The sequence below is a fragment of the Oncorhynchus gorbuscha genome, linkage group LG07, assembly GCF_021184085.1.
Source record: "Oncorhynchus gorbuscha isolate QuinsamMale2020 ecotype Even-year linkage group LG07, OgorEven_v1.0, whole genome shotgun sequence".
Classification (NCBI taxonomy): domain Eukaryota; kingdom Metazoa; phylum Chordata; class Actinopteri; order Salmoniformes; family Salmonidae; genus Oncorhynchus; species Oncorhynchus gorbuscha.
In genome coordinates this window covers 21063730-21082796 of record NC_060179.1, presented here as the reverse complement: position 1 = coordinate 21082796, position 19067 = coordinate 21063730, and the positions used below count along the sequence as shown (strand labels likewise).

The following is a 19067-nucleotide window of genomic DNA, read 5'->3' as shown; positions in this document are numbered from 1 at the left end:
CACACAAAATCCATTAATTTATTCCTGCAAATACAACAACTGTCTCTGTGTTTACTGAGCTGCATCTCTCGCCCTCTTTCTCAAGAAGAAATTCCGTATGTACATCTTCTTTTAAATTGGAAAAAATGTTAACTCCGCTATCCAACTTTGTTTTTATAACAAATAAATAGCCAATTGAGCTAACGTTACCAAAAGTAAAATCATTTTAGGCGAAAGCTGGTGACGTCAATGTGCTATACCCTACCAGAAAGAGCAGATTCCAAGGTTTCTAATGAATTATTGTTTTAAACTTTTCCTTAGAATAACCGTGTCTCTGTGCACTTTCCTACTGGCTTCTGGTGACAATCAGCAATAGCCATTTGGGGAAAATATCCTTTATTTTCTTCTGTTATATTCTTACTGTAAAATAAGTGTGTTGACTGTGGTAGGGCAGGGCCTGTGATGTGACTGCATGGCCCAGCCATAGATAGCCTTGGCTACTAAGCACAGATAAATAAAACTCAAAACAGGCTATTCTGTTCTTTTGAAATAAATTGTATTTTGTATTTTATGATCTTCCTAAACAAAATATGAATTGATTTCTTTGTGATTGTGTAAATTAACACTAGAAGGCATATTGACAAAAAATGCTGTAACTTTAAAGAAATGTCCCCCTGTCCTTGACTTTTCCTAAAGTCTATACACTGAGTCTACCAAACATTAGGAACACCTTCCTGATATTGAGAAGCAACCCAGGCTGTATCACATCCGCCTGTGATTGGGAGTCCCATAGGGTGGTGCGCAATTGGCCCAGCGTCGTCCGGGTTTGGCCGGAGTAGGCCGTCATTGTCCTTAACTGACTTGCCTAGTTAAATAAAATGAAAATGTCTCAAGGCTTAATCATTGTCTCCTGTCTCCTCCCCTTCATCTACAGTGACATCAATAGCTTTCACCTGGATTCACCTGGTCAGTCTGTCATGGAAAAAGCTGTTTTTTAAATGGTTTTCCCCATTACCCCTCCTCCCGACAGTAGGGCCTGCTCCGCTCCTTCTCCCGATTAGTTAGGTGCCATTCCCAGTTGATAGTCACCCTGATAATTGCCTCGAAACTGAACCTAAACTATATCAACATTAATTTCACACGTATAACAGATGAAATAAATGAAGTATAGTACGATGGGGAGAATGGGTGAGTTGATGAGCGAGGGGAAGTGAACAATGCATAATTACACTGAACTCAAATATGAATGCAACATGTAAAGTGGTCCCATGTTTCATGAGCTGAAATAAAACATCCCAGAAAAGTTGTGCACACATTTTACATCCATGTTAGTGAGCATTTTAGCCGTTGTCAAGATAATCCATCCACCTGACGGGTGTGGCAAATCAAGAAGCTGATTAAACAGCGTTTTCATTACACGTGTGTACTTTGTGCAGGGGACAGTAAAAGGCCACCCTGAAAAGTGCAATAGAATACACTATATACATATGAAATGAGTAAAGCAGTATGTAAACATTATTAAAGTGACTAGTCTTCCATTACTAGGGGCCAATGATTCCATGTCTATGTATATAGGGCAGCAGCCTCTAAGGTGCAAGGTTGAGTAACCGGGTGGTAGCCGGCTAGTGATGGCTATTAAACAGTCTGAAGCCCTGAGATAAAAACTGTTTTTCAGTCTCTCGGTCCCAGCTTTGATGCACCTGTACTGACATCGCCTTCTGGATGATAGCGGGATGAACATGCCGTGGCTCAGGTGGTTGATGTCTTTGATGTTTTTGGCCTTCCTGTGACATCTGGTGCTGTAGGTGTCCGGGAGGGCAGGCATGCGCTGGGCAGACCGCACCAACCTCTGGAGTGGTCTGTGGTTGCGGGTGGTGCAGTTGCCGTACCAGGCGGTGATACACCCCGACAGGATGCTCTCAATTGTGCACCTGTAAAAGCTTCTGAGGGTCTTGGGGCCAAGCCAAATTTCTTCAGCATCCCGAGGTTGAAGAGGCGCTGTTGCGCCTTCTTCACCACACTGTCTGTATCGGTGGACCATTTGAGAACGTCAGTGATGTGTACGCCGAGGAACTTTAAGCTTTCCACCTTCTCCGCTGCGGTCCCGGTAATGTGGATAGGGGCCTGCTCCCTCTGCTGTTTTCTGAAGTCCACGATCAGCTCCTTTGTTTTGTTGACGTCAAGGGAGTGGTGTCGTCTGCAAACTTGATAAAATTGTTGCACGTTGCGTTTTTATATTTCTGTTCAGTATATGTAATCACCAATTGTGAATGAAGAACAGGACGGACCTTTCTATTGTATTCATCTATTCTAATTATAATCTCAAAACGGTGAATGCCTATATCAGTCCACTGAATCCAAGCAGTCTTATTAGTCTACTCGAGGCCTACTTGGAGTAGTGTGAGCATCATTTACAAAGGCAAGTGCAAGACGAATGGACGCACATGCTGCATTGTGTTGCTACAAGATCTGAGTGAAAGCGACTCAGATGACAGCGGAAAAATGGATCATGACATCGCTGATTATTATTCTGGTTCATGCTGATCGACTTTCCATATCTGGGAAAGGATCCGTATCGGGCAGCAGGTGAGCGATGCTCAGATAATGTAGTGATGAGGCTTCTGGAACCTTACATTGGCAAGGAGAGAAATGTCGCCGTGCTGCATCAATGGGGACACAACAAAGAGAGAACCGGCGACTATTACGCACTACAACCGGACAAAGGTCTGTCAACATACTATGCATCGCTGTAGATCAACTTATGCAATGCTGTTCTGTATCACACCTTTGTTTTTCCTATGGGAATATAATCCTAACCTGTTCTATTCCATAGGTCGGTGTGGACGTACTCTGTACTCTGTGAAAGGAGGAACTCTCCGCTGGCCTGTTGCTGTGTTCTACAACATGCTTGACTTGGCTGCTATCAACATACACATGTTGTTCAAGTCGTGTATGAACAACACCATGAGCAGGACAGACGTCATAATGAGTCTGGCACACCGGCTACGTGAGAAACATGAGTGCCAAGGCCGCAGCAAAGGTTCCACTCGAGCCAAATTGTGCACAGCTCCCGGCAAGGAGAAACTGCCAGGGGGGCAGATGCACTTGCAACAAAACCTACAACTCCAGTTTCAGCTACAAGCGACTTATTTGTGCATGGTGTTGAAAGCAAGTGAAGGTGTCAAATATTTTTGGTGACTGTTAGGACAAGCTATAACTGCTAAATTGGATCCAACCGCTGCTTGAAGTCGCACACCATATTGTAAGCACGAGCGAGGCCACAAATGTGTCCAATAACTGACAATAGACTATTTTTAACCGGTGTCATATCAACACTTATATTCATCATAATGCCATTATGTATTTTGAGCTGATTTTCACTATTCACAAGCATGCTTGGCACTTATACTTAAGCAATAAGGCCTGAGGAGGTGTGGTATATGGCCAATATACCACAGCTAAGGGCTGTTTTTAGGCACGACGCAACGCTGCTTGGACACAGCCCTTAGCCGTGGTATATTGGCCATATATCACAATCCTTATTGATATTGTAACCAACGTTACCAACGTCAATACTGGAAAACTGGAAAATTAAAAGTTTTGTCATACCCATGGTATACGGTCTGATATACCATGGCTTTCAGCCAATCAGAATTCAGGGCTTGAACCACCCAGTTTATAATGATGTTTAGGCTACTGATATTTTCTTCATTGACTTGTTGGTTTGGATCATTTTGATTTGTTTTGCCTTTATAAAAATAAGTTTTTACTGCATTCCAACACACATGGTTTTTGTTTCATAGTTTGTAACAAAGGCACTCCACAAGTAAAATGTATTTTCTCTTGAAATTCTGTGTTTTAGTGGTTTTTAGTTTTTACACAGGGCTATAAGCCTACAGTAAAATAAACAAATAAATGTTTTGTTCAAATATTTACATTTTGTATTCTAATCTTACAATCATAAACACAACCAAATGACTTGGGCACGAAGGGGTGTCCAACGAGGCCAGGCTTAAAATGATTTATTAAGACTGGTGGTTATGGATAATCGTTGAGGCCCGTCTAGTCTACTGTTAAATATGCATATGGTCATTTTGACTGTCATGGAACTTTGAGGATGAAATGCTCAGAACGTGTTTGTCTTGTGCTAATTATCTCAAAGTACTGCTAAAATACACTTACAGTATTTAGGAAAAGTCAGGCACAGGTTGGTTCAAGGTTTAAATTGAGATGAAAATGGTCAGAATGACCGTCTTGGAGGTTCTTGTGTTAAACAGTCCAGTTGTGGTCCTTTTAGATCCTAAGTGTCACCATGTTGCAGTCACATGGAACTGCCGTTACCAGACTCCTTGTCAAACACATCCCTGTCATCTGCATATCAGTGTGTTGTACAGAGGTTGACGGTGTGTGAGTTAGTCGCTCCTGTTTCCGAATGCCTTTTAATCCTCGTTAACGGAGGAGATGAAACACTAGCATTAAGTGAAATCCCCCGGGTGACATTAATGAAGAAATATTCCTGAAAACAAATGGCCCCAATCTGGCGTGTGTGTGTAGGTGCTGTCCGTGTGTGTGTGGTGACAGCTGTGGGGGAGCCGGGGCTGTGTGTGTGCAGAGAGAAGAACAAACAGATCAGCTCTCGCTGACAGGATCCTCTGTCCCTCTCTCTCCAAACAGACCAGGAGACGAACATGAATACACACACACACACACACACACACACACACACACACACACACACACACACACACACACACACACACACACACACACACACACACACACACACACACACACACACACACACACACACACACACACACACACACACACACACACACACACACACACACACACACACCACTTGTGGCATTGCCCTAAGCTGTGTTTGACCCCCCCCTTCCAGTTTCATGCGTCACATGAAAACAATAGGAGGATATCTCCTCTTCACATGAAGACCCAGTGCTCTGTTTTGTTGGTGTTCCTCTCCCATCTGAATTCTTTGACCGTTAACAGTTCAGTTTGACCTCTTTGACCGTCTGCAACGATGCGTTCCCCTTTTCCCAGTAGGACTAGACTAGCGTTGCCTGCCAGGCAGCTTCGTACACCTCTCCCATACATAAACACACCAGCTGTATGGAAACCTGCTGGTTAGCACAGGGAGAATGACAGCGGTGGTGTTAGACCCCGTAGCCCGCAGGCGCTCTTCACTCGGCCTCAGCACTAGTGTTTACATTAAGCCGTGTGGAGATTTGAAATCACTACAATCTACAGTACAATCTATTGTACTCTAGTCGACACCATGTTGGCAGTGTTGAGTTTCTAAACAAAGTTTGACAAGAGTCACTGCAGAAGACACATTTTGTCATCCGTCAAATGAGGGGAATCATTTTGGATAGGTGATGTTTTTGACACATCATTCCTAATGTGTATTTACACGTGTGTCGCTGTATATTTCCCAACCAGGGCATTGCAGAGAGACACAATATTTGTGACAGAGGGGAACCAGTTTAGATGTGGGGGTGTCACAACACTAGTGATGTACCGGTTTGTTTGCTGTATATTTTCCTACCAGGGTATCGGAGGGAGACAGGCCCCGATGAGAGAGACCAGGCCGGTGAACTCACGCCGCTACATCGCCACGTTCGACGTGGAGAACACCACCAAGGGAGACTCGGGCCGCTACCGCTGCATCGTCCACTCAGACAAGGGCGTGGGCGTGTCCAGTTACGCCGACCTGACGGTCAAACGTAAGTCACGTTCTGTTTGTACCTCGCATAAGACTGGTTATGTTTCTTCAAAATTCACCCCAATTTAAGATGATAGCCAAAGAGTTATATGAAATTTCTCTCTCTCTGTGATGATTTCCTCTAATCCTGACTGGCTAGATGGAGACCTGTCAATCACTCTCAAATAGCCTCTGTGTTAGTCCATCAGCACATTGCCACGGCAGCAGACTCCGGCTGCAGCTTCCCTGACGGTCTCAGAGGAGAAGTGGTGTGTGTGTGTGTGTGTGTGTGTGTGTGTGTGTGTGTGTGTGTGTGTGTGTGTGTGTGTGTGTGTGTGTGTGTGTGTGTGTGTGTGTGTGTGTGTGTGTGTGTGTGTGTGTGTGTGTGTGTGTGTGTGTGTGTGTGTATGTGTGCATATACGTGTACTACTGTAAAATGGTTATATATCAGACCTGTCAATGCAGATGAGGCCTGACGTGTTGGAGTGTGCCATAGTAAATCTCCCTCCACTAGGTTGTGTGGAGGAACGATGCATGATGGCTGCCTCCTTCACCATGTCAAATTATGCATCATCATTTAAACGCCATTACCAAAGACGCCCATCCTTCTTACCTAATTGGGATGTATTAGAACAGCTACAACCAATTCCCTCTTATTCCCTTTATTAGTTTAAATTGAGTCGTCGACATTTTTCAACCCAGCAGTTTGTCCCCCTCTCCTAAATGAAATATTAGATCAGTGAAATTGTACATTTTTATGCATTTGCCATCGCCGACTCGCTCCAGGGTCCTCTTTCCCCACCCGTTTTTTTTCATCCAATTACTAGTGTTTTGTCTAGCGAAGACTTGTGGAGGCTGTGTCAGGGGAGCGCTACCCAGCTCTGCTCTATCTCAGTTGGAGTTAGTGACCTTACCGCCATGGTCCCGTATTCACGCAGTCTCAGAGTAAGAGTGCTGATCTCGGATCAGTTTTTTAGATCATAATGAATAAGATTATATGGAGAGGAGGGCCTGATCCTAGATCAGCCCTCCTACTCTGAGACACTTCTTGAATACGGGCCCTAATCTAGCCGAGGACCCAGGAACAGTCTTCAACCCTGCTCTGGGCTTACAGGACAGAGCCTGCGGTTTAACAAGGCTGACCTTGGGACTGTGGAGGGCTGGGGTTGTAAATCATTAACATTGTACTGGGGCCTTCCAGGTCCCAGGGGGAACCATTACTCTACCACTACTGCCAGTTAGAGGCCATTGTATTAATTTTATTTTACCAGGTAAGTAAATGTAAGTTGACTGAGAACACATTCTTATTTACAGCAATGACCTGGGGAGTAGTTACAGAGGACAGAAGGGGGATGAATGAGTCAGTATATGATCTAACAGGCTATATGATCCACCTGGTATCATACCTACTGCCAGTTAGCCAGTATATGATCTGACAGGCTCTATTATCCACCTGGTATCATACCTACTGCCAGTTAGCCAGTATATGATCTAACAGGCTATATGATCCACCTGGTATCATACCTACTGCCAGTATATGATCTGACAGGCTATATGATCCACCTGGTATTATACCTACTGCCAGTTAGCCAGTATATGATCTGACAGGCTATATTATCCACCTGGTATCATACCTACTGCCAGTTAGCCAGTATATGATCTGACAGGCTATATTATCCACCTGGTATTATACCTACTGCCAGTTAGCCAGTATATGATCTGACAGGCTATACGATCCACCTGGTATCATACCTACTGCCAGTTAGCCAGTATATGATCTGACAGGCTATACTATCTACCTATTATGATACCTACTGCCAGTTAACCAGTATATGATCTGACAGGCTATATGATCCGCCTGGTATCATACCTACTGCCAGTTAGCCAGTATATGATCTGACAGGCTCTATTATCCACCTGGTATCATACCTACTGCCAGTTAGCCAGTATATGATCTGACAGGCTATACGATCCACCTGGTATCATACCTACTGCCAGTTAGCCAGTATATGATCTGACAGGCTATATGATCCACCTGGTATCATACCTACTGCCAGTTAGCCAGTATATGATCTGACAGGCTCTATTATCCACCTGGTATCATACCGACTGCCAGTATATGATCTTACAGGCTCTATTATCCACCTGGTATCATACCTACTGCCAGTTAGCCAGTATATGATCTGACAGGCTATATGATCCACCTGGTATTATACCTACTGCCAGTTAGCCAGTATATGATCTGACAGGCTATACGATCCACCTGGTATCATACCTACTGCCAGTTAGAGGCCAGTATATGATCTGACAGGCTATATTATCTACCTATTATCATACCTACTGCCAGTTAGCCAGTATATGATCTGACAGGCTATATGATCCACCTGGTATCATACCTACCGCCAGTTAGCCAGTATATGATCTGACAGGCTCTATTAACCACCTGGTATCATACCTACTGCCAGTTAGCCAGTATATGATCTGACAGGCTATATGATCCACCTGGTATCATACCTACTGCCAGTTAGCCAGTATATGATCTGACAGGCTCTATTATCCACCTGGTATCATACCGACTGCCAGTATATGATCTTACAGGCTCTATTATCCACCTGGTATCATACCTACTGCCAGTTAGCCAGTATATGATCTGACAGGCTATACGATCCACCTGGTATCATACCGACTGCCAGTATATGATCTGACAGGCTCTATTATCCACCTGGTATCATAGCTACTGCCAGTTAGCCAGTATATGATCTGACAGGCTATATTATCCACCTGGTATCATACCTACTGCCAGTTAGCCAGTATATGATCTAACAGGCTATATGATCCACCTGGTATCATACCTACTGCCAGTTAGCCAGTATATGATCTGACAGGCTATATGATCCACCTGGTATCATACCGACTGCCAGTATATGATCTGACAGGCTCTATTATCCACCTGGTATCATACCTACTGCCAGTTAGCCAGTATATGATCTGACAGGCTATACGATCCACCTGGTATCATACCGACTGCCAGTATATGATCTGACAGGCTCTATTAACCACCTGGTATCATACCTACTGCCAGTTAGCCAGTATATGATCTGACAGGCTATATTATCCACCTGGTATCATACCTACTGCCAGTTAGCCAGTATATGATCTGACAGGCTATATGATCCACCTGGTATCATACCTACTGCCAGTTAGCCAGTATATGATCTGACAGGCTCTATTATCCACCTGGTATCATACCGACTGCCAGTATATGATCTTACAGGCTCTATTATCCACCTGGTATCATACCTACTGCCAGTTAGCCAGTATATGATCTGACAGGCTATACGATCCACCTGGTATCATACCGACTGCCAGTATATGATCTGACAGGCTCTATTATCCACCTGGTATCATAGCTACTGCCAGTTAGCCAGTATATGATCTGACAGGCTATATTATCCACCTGGTATCATACCTACTGCCAGTTAGCCAGTATATGATCTGACAGGCTATATGATCCACCTGGTATCATACCTACTGCCAGTTAGCCAGTATGGCAGTAGGTATGATACGTTCATCCACCTCTGGCCTGCTCGCCTCCCTACCACTGAGGAAGTACAGTTCCCGCTCAGCCCAGTCAAAACTGTTCGCTGCTCTGGCCCCCCAATGGTGGAACAAACTCCCTCACGACGCCAGGACAGCGGAGTCAATCACCACCTTCCGGAGACACCTGAAACCCCACCTCTTTAAGGAATACCTAGGATAGGATAAAGTAATCCTTCTCACCCCCCCCGCCCTTAAAAGATTTAGATGCACTATTGTAAAGTGGCTGTTCCACTGGATGTCATAAGGTGAATGCACCAATTTGTAAGTCGTTCTGGATAAGAGCGTCTGCTAACTGACTTAAATGTAAATGTAAATGTATATGATCTGACAGGCTATACGATCCACCTGGTATCATACCTACTGCCAGTTAGAGGCCAGTATATGATCTGACAGGCTATATTATCTACCTATTATCATACCTACTGCCAGTTAGCCAGTATATGATCTGACAGGCTATATTATCTACCTATTATCATACCTACTGCCAGTTCACCAGTATATGATCTGACAGGCTATATGATCCGCCTGGTATCATACCTACTGCCAGTTAGCCAGTATATGATCTGACAGGCTATATGATCCACCTGGTATCATACCGACTGCCAGTATATGATCTGACAGGCTGTATGATCCACCTGGTATCATACCTACTGCCAGTTAGCCAGTATATGATCTGACAGGCTCTATTATCCACCTGGTATCATACCTACTGCCAGTTAGCCAGTATATGATCTGACAGGCTATATTATCCACCTGGTATCATACCTACTGCCAGTTAGCCAGTATATGATCTGACAGGCTATATGATCCACCTGGTATCATACCTACTGCCAGTTAGCCAGTATATGATCTGACAGGCTGTATGATCCACCTGGTATCATACCTACTGCCAGTTCGTAATCCTTCTCCCCCCCCGCCCTTAAAAGATTTTTATTGATTATATGTATGATCTGACAGGCTCTATTATCCACCTGGTATCATATCTACTGCCAATTAGCCAGTATATGATCTGACAGGCCATATTATCCACCTGTTATCATACCTACTGCACAGGTATATGTAAACCCTTTAGATACTAGTTTAGATCTGCACCTTTGGTTTTGGATGTTGATACATTGATTATTTTAGTTTAGTTTGCGGTGAATGTCATGTTTGTCTCTGACTTTGGTTGTCGTTCATTGTGTTGAGACTTTGGTTGTCGTTCATTGTGTTGAGACTTTGGTTTTAGTTCATGGGGTTGAGACTTTGATTGTAGTTCATGGTGTTGACTGCAGCCTCTTCAGGTGGACCGCTTGGGCAGAGTGTGGCCAGATCACAAGGGAGGGATTGGCTTAGCATCCAGCTCAGAACAGTTCCTTAACCATACCCTAATCACATACAGGAAACTCATGTATAATATATGTCCATATATGCAGGGGAATTGAAACTGTATTTACATACAGGAAACTCATGTATAATATATGTCCATATATGCAGGGGAATTGAAACTGTATTTACATACAGCACCAGTCAACTTTGGACACACCTACTCATTCAAGTGTTTTACTTTATTTTTACTATTTTCTACATTGTAGAATAATAATGAAGACATAAACTATGAAATAACACATGGAATCATGTAGTAACCAAAAAAGTATTAAACAAATCTAAATATATTTGATTTGAGATCCCTCAAAGTAGTCACCCGTTGCCTTGATGACAGCTTTGCACACTCTTGGCATTCTCTCAACCAGCATGCATTTCAATTAACAGGTGTGACTTGTTAATTTGTGGAATTTCTTTCCGTAATGCATTTGAGCCAATCATTTGTGTTGTGACAAGGTAGGGGTGGTATACAGAATATAGCACTATTTGGTAAAAGACCAAGTCCATATTATAGCAAGAACAGCTCAAATAAGCAACGCGAAACGATAGTCCATCATTACTTTAAGACATGAAGGTCAATCAATATATGTCAATATATTAGGCTTCGGTATGGATCAGTAGCTTAGGCATTCACTGCACCCCTAGAATTAACAAAATATGTCTTTCTGAACAGACCTGACCTCCAAATTGCACCATCCAGTTGCACCATCACAGCCTGGGGTTATTTTATAACTACTGCATGTGAATCACACAGTAATAGTGTCTTCAAGTCCTTAACTAGGCTAGCAACAGGCTTAGTTTACCCTGTCCTCCTCCCTACTCATTCACTCCCTCTGAATTGTGGATGGATAGCACTGGCACACTAGCAACAACAACTCACAGAACATCCAACATCTCTCTGACCCTGTTTCTAACCCCTCTCCAAATATTGAACCATAATCACTTCACCATAATGGGACCCAGAAGGGGAGTTTACATGAGCATACACATCCCATTGGACAGGGACCAGTTCAAAGTCATCTGGGGAACCATGCGGGCTAAGGGGTTAGGTTACACGGCGACCGAGCTGCCAGTAACACTCTATATATATATATATATATATATATATATATATATATATATATATATATATATCTATATATACACCCTGTTTAGGGTAGGGCCTTGTGGCCACTGGGGGGGGGGGTGTGGCTGGCAGCAGGTGCTAGCTAGAGGCACAGCAGCATTTAGCTTATAGTCTCCGAGCCACATGGTCGCTGGTTGCTGCAAGCTGACTCTTTGAACAAGGGCTCTCTTCTATGATCTCTGGGTTGTTGTAAAAGTGGGACTTGTAGTTCAACTGTAAAGTGGGACTTGTAGTTCAACTGTACATATGAAGGAGGGCTCTTTGGACTCATCCTTTTTGTTTTGTTTATACTCCAGGTGGAATTGATGACATTTTCCTGGAACCAGCAGGATAGTCCCAAAAATGCAAACCATGCCCCTCTGGCACTTTCGGCAGACTCTTATCAAGTGCTCGGTGTTTGAAAGAAAACAAGCACTCTTTACCATACAGATTGTTGACGCCTGTAATGTCACCCACTCCAGCCCCAGCACTTTGATGCTGTTTAGTTATTACTGATGGTCGATACCCACACAGAGTGGACAGGGAGTGAGGCCTGACACATCACAGGGTATTACAAGGTACCCATCAGTGCGATGTGGCTCCAACCTTTTGTTTTCCCATTCTGCTACGTGTCAGTGGCCGTGGCGGATCGATTGCCGGGCCCTCCCGATGCTGAAGGAGCTGATGCCTTATTTCTTTTTCTTTCACCCCCCCAACCCAAACAAAATGACAAATGTGGTATCGACTGACCGGAGATGTTGACTCATCTCGCCACCCGAGCACCCGCTGGAACACCTTACAAGCCATGCTGTCTAAATCTGCCCCACAGCCAGATTGAACTGTCACCATCTCAAAGTAAATCTGAGGCAGCATCGCTCTCTCTCTCACCCTCTATTTCTCGCTGTCTCTCATTCTCTCTTTCACTCTCTCACTTTTTCCTTTGTCTCTCTCTCGCTGCTTCTGGAGACAATAAACATTTACTAATTGGGTGTGTGAGTGTCTACACCTGTTTGCTGTCTGAGAATAGATCAGTCAGTAACCCAGGGATCAGGAAGGCTGGCTCGACTATGATCAGGACGGCTGGCTCGACTATGAGCAGGATGGCTGGCTCGACTATGAGCAGGATGGCTGGCTCGACTATGAGCAGGATGGCTGGCTCGACTATGAGCACGACGGCTGGCTCGACTATGAGCACAACGGCTGGCTCGACTATGAGCACGACGGCTGGCTCGACTATGAGCACGACGGCTGGCTCGACTATGAGCACGACGGCTGGCTCGACTATGAGCACGACGGCTGGCTCGACTATGAGCACGACGGCTGGCTCGACTATGAGCACGACGGCTGGCTTGACTATGAGCACGACGGCTGGCTCTACCATTGCCAAAGAAACACTATCTCTATCATAGAAATGGAATTAATAGAATTGAATATAAGCTTGTCAGGTGCAATGCGACCAATAGAATAGTACTAAACGTGCAAACCCAGCTGACATTAACACTCAGTGTAAACCCAGGTCTGATGTGTATAGAATGGTGTGAACAGGACAGGGGAAGAGGTGTGATATGCAGGGAAGGTCAACAGGTGGGCAGCCATGATGTGTGTGTGTGTGTGTGTGATTTTAACATTTGTATTTATTTATTTAACTAGGCAAGCCAGTTGAGAACAAATTCTTATTTACAATGACGGCCTACCAAAAAGGCAAAAGGTAGGCAGCAACACATGACAACACAACATGATAACAACATGGTAGCAACACAACATGGGACAAACATGATTTGGCATAGACAACAGCACAAAGGGCAAGAAGGTAGAGACAACAATACATCATGCGAAGCAGCCACAACTGTCAGTAAGAGTGTCCGTGATTGAGTCTTTGAAGAGATTGAGATAAAACTGTTCAGTTTGAGTGTTTGTTGCAGCTCGTTCCAGTCGCTATCTGCAGCGAACTGAAAAGACGAGCGATCCGTGGGTGGGTGGGTGGGTGTGTGTGTGTGTGTGTGAGACTTTCATGGACTCCAGGATGTACAATATCCTGATGAGTGTAAATCACAATTGAGTCAGGCTTCACCACCCAGTGGACACATTACAGACAGCGGTCTAGAGCTGTAATTCACAAAGTGAGTGCTGCTCTAGGATCAGGTCCTACCTGTCCATCTCATTCATTGTAATCTAAAAGTCACAAATGGTCCTAGATCAGCGCTGCTACTGTGAGACATACGGCCCCTGGGCAGACAGAGACAGACATTCTGTCGTTTCCATCTCATAGAAAGATGACACGTTATGAGGCCAGGCTTGCACCTGCCCCAGCCAGGAAGACAGATGAGCCATTACTTCACCGGTAATTGGGGTTCTCCCTGGTTCCAATCGATATCAGCGGCCCTGGACATCGTGTGTCTGTGTGAACTACACACACCTCCAGCGGCGACGAAATACTCTGAGGTCCTGTTTTTTTACAAGTCTTGATGGCTAAATATTGTATGGGAATAAGATGACTGTTAAATACAGATGTAGGATCTTAATTAGATCACTCTTTTGTTGCTGAGAATTGTCCTACACAGGAAGGTAATTGTCCAGTAATGGAATTGTCCATTACCATATACAGGAAATGCAGATGAGCTTTGCGATTTACATAAATTCACTGAAAACCCACGCTCACACATGGTTAAATTAACAGTATTGCACTTTTCATGTAGCCTACCTTTGGCCAGCTATCAAGCAACAATATCGACTCAATGTTCAAATCCTGTTGCTGCAGGATTATTTTGCTGTGACAATATAGGTCAAATTAAGATCCTACATCTGTAATTGAATATACTATATTTAGGGAATGTCCTCATATGCACCTTCTATTTAAAAAAAACTGCGTTATTGGAAAGAACCTGGAGAACTGGACTTTTCGAAGATAAAATCCTCACTCAGACTGATATCCAAGTCTTATCTATTTAGTTACGTTAGGGCTAATAAATGCACCAGAGTTTTCAGACTTAGTCATACAGTCACCAGGACACCTGACTGGCCTGTCGGACAGGCTATCATCAGGGCAAAGACTAATTACAGGGCAAGTCACTCGCTGTGTATGTGTGTGTGACACAAGGATTGACAGTCCCATTCGTGTGAGACACTCATCACGCAAGAAAAGAGGGAGAGGAGAGGGGCCATATCAAACTTCAAAGGCCAACACTGGGCTGTGTTTAGACCGAACATGCTGATGCTGACATGTAGTTACTAGTCATAGCTGTAGGACAGCGTCACACGTCCATGGAAGTCGAGCCTGTCACTCCCTAGACCAGACAAAGAAAAAACCCCTGACCCTTAGTCATAGAACAACAGACCAAAAAACGGTGAAAAAACATTCACCCTCACAATGGACAGGAATTGTCTCATTGTCTTATCGTTGACGATTGAACACGATAGACTGGCTTTGGCAAAATGAATCCTTCTCAGAGGTCTCTTTGGGGAGACGAAGAGGAAAGAGAGATGGGTGGAGGAGAGGGAGATTATTGAAATGGGTCACGGGAGAAATGGAGCAGGACCGGTGGGAGTGATGAGTAATGGGATTCAGGTTGGCTGTTCTATCGGCGAAGGTCAGGAAATTAATTGGTTTAACTCATTACCTCGCTTTTGATCTCTCTCCGTTTCACCGTGCTCTCCGCTTCAGCCCGTTACTCCCGGCTTTGTGTGAGGCACCGCCACTACAATCACTTAATTGCTCTTACTTAAGATTTAAGCTTCCGATATCATGCTAACATGTTTTCTATTTCTCTACAGACTCAAGTTGGATGTAATTGAGAATGTTGGGCTCTATTCTGTTCATTTTGCAGAGTAAACCGGTGGTATTTGCATAGTTTTAGTGTGTTTAGCTACGCTCACTGCAGGTTTAGCGCAGGGTGCTATTTGCCATCTCCCTTGTATAGCAGAGTCAAGGTGAATCATCAAGAAACAGAACACATTTTGCAATGTATTATCAGTTCCTGGAACCATATGAATGAAAGCCCCTAGAGAGTAAATACAGTATATATAGTGTCTCTGGGGATAAAATAATGAATATATTATAAAGTATTAAAATAACTGGCCTGTTTTTACCAATTTTCTATTAAATATTACCTGTAATTAATGGCAATATGAGTGAAATAGTTTTTTTTCCATGTCAACATCCTCTATAAGGAAGTAGCAAGCATTTTTGAAACGGTCTGTTTGAGATACAAGTTCGAGGTGGGGTTTTTGAAAAAAAAAATGATCCTCCTATTTATGCTTTGGCCACATACGAGTATAGGATCAGTCAACAACGTCATTTGGGTATGAGTTAACAGAATATAAACTTTTAAAAGTGAGATTTTCACTGGACAGTTACTTTAACCTTGGTAGATAAACAGTATTTATCTACCAATTGAATTGACCATTTAAGACTCCTCATCTAACCCTAATCTCTTCCTCTTTGACCCCCAGAGCCCCCGGTGCCCATCGCTCCGCCCCAGCTCACCGCCGTGGGTGCAACCTACCTGTGGATCCAGCTCAACGCCAACTCCATCAACGGTGACGGCCCCATCGTGGAGCGAGAGGTCGAGTACCGCACTGTGGCAGGCAGCCTCATCGACAACCAGCCCGTGGACAAGACCACACACAAAATCGGCCACCTGGACCCCGACACGGAGTACGAGATCAGCGTGCTGCTCACCCGGCCCCTGGACGGAGGAACTGGGGCCCCCGGACCCCCCCTGAGGGCCAAGACCAAGTGTGCTGGTGAGTCCAATGCAAAGACGCGAGCACGGGCACACACACACACACACACACACACACACACACACACACACACACACACACACACACACACACACACACACACACACACACACACACACACACACACACACACACACATACACACACACAATTAGAGTAATACATTATGGTGTACAGTTACATCGTAGCAGTTATACAGTACTTGGTGTAATGACAACCTATTTTCAGCACAGTCCTACATTATACAGTTGGACCCTGTCGCTACACAGTGGTGCTTACTTACGGCTGTTCATTGACATTTACTTCAGTGGGAGTGGTAAGTGGGGCAATACATACACCACTTTAGCTACACGCAATGTACAGTCAGTTGCAGTGAGGCCCTTTGATAAAGTGACACCGTCATGAAATGAATAGCCCGGGAACTATATACTTAACTTGTTATGCAGTTACACATCTGAAGAATACTTTAGATACTCACATTCTACAAATTCAGTAAACTTACTGACAAAAACCATGCACTCATACTCAACATTCTAAACTACCTGTTTCATGGGGCAGACTTCAATACTCTACGTGAACCATGGGAATGTCTGAGTAAGATTTTCATGGATGGATCTCAGTTTCAGCCCTTAGGGGCTTGCAGTGTCTGGCCGTTCACTCTCCACCCACACACACAGCTTAATTTCCCACTGGGTCTGGGTCTGTCTTGGTGACCACAGGGGCTGATGGGATGTGAGGAATGTGAGAGCGTCTGACTGCAGGAGAAGAGCGGAATCTCCTGTCTCCACTTTCCCTGTAGCAGGAGGTCTGGGTGGCCAGTGCCTCCTTCACAGTAAAGCATACCTTCTGGCTTAAGTCAGGTTTTTAACATTCCATCCCAAAGGGATGTACAACATCTATCAGCATGATATGCAAGCATACATTAGATTGTCTATTATAGTTCTGGACTACAATGAACATGAGTGTGGTGCTGGATATGATCAGGGCCTGGTATGTGGGGCTCGGTAGTATACGTGATTGAAGTCGTATTATCTCTCTGTGGTTTGGTGACAGTTTGACAAGATATCACGTTTTCAGTGTCAGGCGGGAGAACGGACCATCCACAGCTCTTTTTGGATTTGGAAGAGGATATATTGTTTCCTCTCTTTTGTGATGGAGGTGGTTGCAGAGGGGAGGCTGACTGACCCAGGAGAGACACAAGGGTGATGGATGGCCCTACATGTCTCGTCTTAAAAGCGCTTCCTCTCTGTGGAGGATGAAACGTTTTTATATCTGATTTCCCTGACTGTCTCTGAGCTGCTAAAGGTTTCAGAGGAGGGTTGTTCCCTTGCCCATATAACCACTATTTTCAGAGCAGTTCAACAGTTTTTAATTGAGCCAAAGTCGCTCTCACAAAGCCGTTCAATTTCAATCAAATCAAATTTTAATCAATGACACATTTCATTAGAGGAATTATGATTTGATTCTTCTCACTCCACACCCCCTGACCAATACCCATTAGGCATATCACTATTAATTATAGATTTTCATACAAAAACAATTAGATCAGCCCCCCATTCAGAGTTTCAGATAGTGTCCTACCCAAAAGGGACATGGTAGTCCTATTTAGTAGAGCTGAGCGATTAGAGCTGAGTAGAGCTGAGCGATTAGTGCTTTTTGAGGTTGTTTCGGTTCGACTATAAAAAATTATTACAGATTTTGGTTTCGATATTTCGTTTTTTAAAGATATTAAATGCATTATGAAATAATGACATTCAAATTATTAGGGCTTTTTAATGGAAATGCCAAAGCCAAACATACTGAACATTAAATTACCAATTCAGTTGTTTCTGTCAGGTCTACACATAGAAATAGGACATTTCAATAAATAATCAAATATTTCAGTTGTGTATATTACTTAGTTTTATGACTTTATAATTTTTTATTCCTTAAAGTCAGTATCTCATCTCTGCTCAGGCAGTATCAAACAGCACAGACAGCCATCTAACGTTATCTATGTTCTCCCCGTACTGTACCGTCTTTAGTCACCCTATTAAGCAAGGCTAGCCTGCCCAAGTATGCTTCAGAGCTGTCTGACAATCATTTTTACCTGTTCTTCAAAGTAGATGAGGCATACTTTCATGAACTCTCTATCCCTCTTTCTTGTCATTGTGTTTTCTGCATTCCTCTCTCATGCGGCAGCGTATGTGGTCTGTGTTTATCTAACCTAACGTAGAATGCATAAAAGTGTATCCATGCTGGAAAAGAACAGGTGCAATGGATTATGGTCATTGTAGTTAATTACCATATTTCAATGCTGGACTATGTTGAATATTTGCTCAATGAAAACCACTACTCCCTGCGGCCCAGCGTTCCATAGTTTTTTAATTATTACATTTTTTATTTTATTTTATTATGAACACAACAAATAAAAAAAAACAGAAATATACAAACAATAGTACATAGTTCTTGACTTGATTTTTATTGTGAATTATTTTATTTCTCTCTGGAGAAACAGCCTGTTGGGCTTGCATGTTCCCCCCAAACAACAGTACCAGTCAAAGTTACACA

At 43.8% G+C, this 19067-nt stretch overlaps 1 pseudogene; it reads left to right on the top strand.

Annotated features, from left to right (window-relative positions):
• LOC124039616 overlaps window positions 1-19067 on the top strand; it is a 306037-nt pseudogene that overhangs the window by 114995 nt on the left and 171975 nt on the right.